The 5,000-nt window shown below is 53.1% G+C and overlaps 1 non-coding gene across 1 annotated transcript in view; it reads right to left on the bottom strand.

Annotated features, from left to right (window-relative positions):
- The window catches only part of LOC124727040, a 1,909-nt gene extending 184 nt beyond the window's left edge, over positions 1-1,725 (bottom strand). The window contains exon 1 of the ribosomal RNA XR_007006895.1: positions 1-1,725. This exon is cut by the window's left edge and continues 184 nt beyond it. This is a non-coding gene — a ribosomal RNA (small subunit ribosomal RNA).
- Between the last annotated feature and the right edge of the window lie 3,275 nt (positions 1,726-5,000).

Below are 5,000 nucleotides of genomic sequence, written 5' to 3' on the forward strand. Positions count from 1 at the left end.
GGACGTAATCAACGCGAGCTTATGACTCGCGCTTACTGGGAATTCCTCGTTCATGGGGAACAATTGCAAGCCCCAATCCCTAGCACGAAGGAGGTTCAGCGGGTTACCCCGACCTTTCGGCCTAGGAAGACACGCTGATTCCTTCAGTGTAGCGCGCGTGCGGCCCAGAACATCTAAGGGCATCACAGACCTGTTATTGCTCAATCTCGTGCGGCTAGAAGCCGCCTGTCCCTCTAAGAAGAAAAGTAATCGCTGACAGCACGAAGGATGTCACGCGACTAGTTAGCAGGCTAGAGTCTCGTTCGTTATCGGAATTAACCAGACAAATCGCTCCACCAACTAAGAACGGCCATGCACCACCACCCACCGAATCAAGAAAGAGCTATCAATCTGTCAATCCTTCCGGTGTCCGGGCCTGGTGAGGTTTCCCGTGTTGAGTCAAATTAAGCCGCAGGCTCCACTCCTGGTGGTGCCCTTCCGTCAATTCCTTTAAGTTTCAGCTTTGCAACCATACTTCCCCCGGAACCCAAAAGCTTTGGTTTCCCGGAGGCTGCCCGCCGAGTCATCGGAGGAACTGCGGCGGATCGCTGGCTGGCATCGTTTATGGTTAGAACTAGGGCGGTATCTGATCGCCTTCGAACCTCTAACTTTCGTTCTTGATTAATGAAAACATACTTGGCAAATGCTTTCGCTTCTGTTCGTCTTGCGACGATCCAAGAATTTCACCTCTAACGTCGCAATACGAATGCCCCCGCCTGTCCCTATTAATCATTACCTCGGGTTCCGAAAACCAACAAAATAGAACCGAGGTCCTATTCCATTATTCCATGCACACAGTATTCAGGCGGGCTTGCCTGCTTTAAGCACTCTAATTTGTTCAAAGTAAACGTGCCGGCCCACCGAGACACTCAATAAAGAGCACCCTGGTAGGATTTCAACGGGGTCCGCCTCCGGACGCACGAGCACGCACGAGGCGGTCGCACGCCTTCGGCTCGCCCCACCGGCAGGACGTCCCACGATACATGCCAGTTAAACACCGACGGGCGGTGAACCAACAGCGTGGGACACAAATCCAACTACGAGCTTTTTAACCGCAACAACTTTAATATACGCTATTGGAGCTGGAATTACCGCGGCTGCTGGCACCAGACTTGCCCTCCAATAGATACTCGTTAAAGGATTTAAAGTGTACTCATTCCGATTACGGGGCCTCGGATGAGTCCCGTATCGTTATTTTTCGTCACTACCTCCCCGTGCCGGGAGTGGGTAATTTGCGCGCCTGCTGCCTTCCTTGGATGTGGTAGCCGTTTCTCAGGCTCCCTCTCCGGAATCGAACCCTGATTCCCCGTTACCCGTTACAACCATGGTAGGCGCAGAACCTACCATCGACAGTTGATAAGGCAGACATTTGAAAGATGCGTCGCCGGTACGAGGACCGTGCGATCAGCCCAAAGTTATTCAGAGTCACCAAGGCAAACGGACCGGACGAGCCGACCGATTGGTTTTGATCTAATAAAAGCGTCCCTTCCATCTCTGGTCGGGACTCTGTTTGCATGTATTAGCTCTAGAATTACCACAGTTATCCAAGTAACGTGGGTACGATCTAAGGAACCATAACTGATTTAATGAGCCATTCGCGGTTTCACCTTAATGCGGCTTGTACTGAGACATGCATGGCTTAATCTTTGAGACAAGCATATGACTACTGGCAGGATCAACCAGGGAGCTGCGTCAACTAGAGCTGAGCAGCCGGCCGCCCGGGAGTGTGTCCCGGGGGCCCGCGCGAACACGCAAGCGTCCGCTCAATCATTCTGCAAACAGGAGGAGGCTGAGCTCCCCTGCACAATACACCTCGAAACCCTCTCAGGTCCCGGCGGCGCGCAGCGCCGTCCCAAGTACTTGGTCGGGTTCGAGAGAGGCGCAATCGCCCGGAGTTAGGCGAGTAGACGCTTTCGGTGCGACCACCCGTGCTCCCAACTGAGCTTGCCGCTGCCGACAGAGGCCCGGGAGCGTGCTGTCGTGGCATTGCCGGCGGGAGACAACACGCGCCACCTACGGTGACCGGCAGCTCCAACGCCAGCGCCACAGAAGGACAAAAGCCCCACTTGGGTGCCGAAGCGAACTCTCCCAGCACAGCGCACGCGCCAACACATCCGCACAGCTGCGATACAAACCACCAGCGAGAACCGCTGGGGCGACCGAGCAGCAGACGGCGTCGCGGCGCCGAGCGCCGGGCGGCGGCGCATCCTCAACGCACACAGTCCTCAATCGGACCAGCACACTGAAGATGTCCACCGCGCTTCGCACCGGGCCCGCGAGGACCTACTTTGGCCGCACGGCGCCGCGCGCAGGGTGCGCCGGCGCGCAGCTGCGACGCCTGCCGCGTCCGTCGGCCGGCGCGCCTGCCACTGGCCGCCCCCACCAGCCGGCTGTAGCGCGTGCGCCCACGCACCGCGCGGCCAGCACGCCGGGAGGCGCCCCCTCACCGGCCGGGGACGGTCCCACCCAGCCACCGCCGCGTATCGCTTCACACCCAGATGCCGTTCAGTTTCGTCGGCATGGTGGGTATCGCTGGAACAACCGGTTCGTACCTCAACCTATCGTCGCCATCACCGATTCACCCCTAGCGAGAACAACCGCACCACAACAGGTTACCATTTGTTCATTTGCGTAACTTCACCAGAAAACGCAGGCGTCCATCGCCATTTGCAACTTCAACGATTATTGCATGCCTGTGTCAGGTGTCACGCCACACTACGTCTGCCCACATACACGCAACAAAATGTGCACGCCTAGACAATACGTGGAAGGTGGCCCCCGTACGTATGCGATGTCCATTGCTCGAACGACTGTCAACCGGCCTCTGTAGCATGTCGCAGATATGGAACGCGGTGCACCATGCCATCACGGTGTGTGAGGAGAGACGACTAGGTCCGAATACATCAACAGACAGCTCATGCTGATCGCCATCCACGGCGTCCGTTCCTCCCACACGTCTCTATGGCGTACCACACTGCAATCCAGCTCTCATAGGGAGACGACACGTAGCTGCGTGCACAATATTTGCACTGTATGGTCCGCCGTTTTTGGGCGCAGTCGTTGTACGGTCACACATGTGCCACGATGTATCATTCGGTACATAAGGACGAATGTGCAGTACAGATTGTGGTTTACGCGTACGACATTAGCGGACGGTTGACACAGGCCGCACCACAACGTAGCCTGAGTACGTCGCATGCGAAGGGCATTGAACATGCAAACTTCTCACCAACCAGCTTGCGAAGGCAGGGGGGCAAGGTGGGGACGTGGGGAGGGGCGGCATGTACGTCCTGCTGCCATCCACATTACAGTGTACAGCAGGAGCATGTGGAAAGTCAGCAAGACTTGCAAGGTGTTTAACATGAAGCGATACACAGGGGAGCGGGCAGTGCGAGTAGCGAACTATATTGCGAGGGTTGCGGGTGGGCAACACTACACTAATTGAACGAGTCGTATAACAATTACAGAGCAGGTTTAGGCGACAACATGGGTTACGTTAGGGGACAACGTGGGTTACGTTAGGGGACAACGTGGGTTACTTTAGGGGACAACGTGGGTTAGGTTAAGGCACAACGTGGGTTAGGTTAAGGCACAACGTGGGTTAGGTTAAGGCACAACGTGGGTTAGGTTAAGGCACAACGTGGGTTAGGTTAAGGCACAACGTGGGTTAGGTTAAGGCACAACGTGGGTTAGGTTAAGGCACAACGTGGGTTAGGTTAAGGCACAACGTGGGTTAGGTTAAGGCACAACATGGGTTAGGTTAAGGCACAACATGGGTTAGGTTAAGGCACAACGTGGGTTAGGTTAAGGCACAACGTGGGTTAGGTTAAGGCACAACGTGGGTTAGGTTAAGGCACAACATGGGTTAGGTTAAGGCACAACATGGGTTAGGTTAAGGCACAACATGGGTTAGGTTAAGGCACAACATGGGTTAGGTTAAGGCACAACATGGGTTAGGTTAAGGCACAACATGGGTTAGGTTAAGGCACAACATGGGTTAGGTTAAGGCACAACATGGGTTAGGTTAAGGCACAACGTGGGTTAGGTTAAGGCACAACGTGGGTTAGGTTAAGGCACAACGTGGGTTAGGTTAAGGCACAACATGGGTTAGGTTAAGGCACAACATGGGTTAGGTTAAGGCACAACATGGGTTAGGTTAAGGCACAACATGGGTTAGGTTAAGGCACAACATGGGTTAGGTTAAGGTACAACATGGGTTAGGTTAAGGTACAACATGGGTTAGGTTAAGGTACAACATGGGTTAGGTTAAGGTACAACATGGGTTAGGTTAAGGTACAACATGGGTTAGGTTAAGGTACAACATGGGTTAGGTTAAGGTACAACATGGGTTAGGTTAAGGTACAACATGGGTTAGGTTAAGGTACAACATGGGTTAGGTTAAGGTACAACATGGGTTAGGTTAAGGTACAACATGGGTTAGGTTAAGGTACAACATAGGTTAGGTTAAGGTACAACATAGGTTAGGTTAAGGTACAACATAGGTTAGGTTAAGGTACAACATAGGTTAGGTTAAGGTACAACATAGGTTAGGTTAAGGTACAACATAGGTTAGGTTAAGGTACAACATAGGTTAGGTTAAGGTACAACATAGGTTAGGTTAAGGTACAACATAGGTTAGGTTAAGGTACAACATAGGTTAGGTTAAGGTACAACATAGGTTAGGTTAGGTTAGGTTAGGTTACACGTTGTTGTAAGGAAAGGTGTAGGGGGGGGGGGCGGGGGCGGCAGGTTCGTTGATAGTGATTATAGTAAGTGAATGCTTGTGACATGATCAGATTTGTCACGTCAGGATGCACCTTTGGCTTATTAGAGGCGGCGCTCCAATTCTATGCTTGTGTGAGACCTGTGTCTTTGACTCATGTCATTGTTTGTGCGCTGTGACAGGAGGTACTATTGTGATGTTGGGTGCACCGTTGTATAGGACATGTGTGGGTGTTGGT

This window comes from Schistocerca piceifrons, unplaced genomic scaffold, assembly GCF_021461385.2.
Source record: "Schistocerca piceifrons isolate TAMUIC-IGC-003096 unplaced genomic scaffold, iqSchPice1.1 HiC_scaffold_1076, whole genome shotgun sequence".
In the NCBI taxonomy this organism is placed as follows: Eukaryota; Metazoa; Arthropoda; class Insecta; order Orthoptera; family Acrididae; genus Schistocerca; species Schistocerca piceifrons.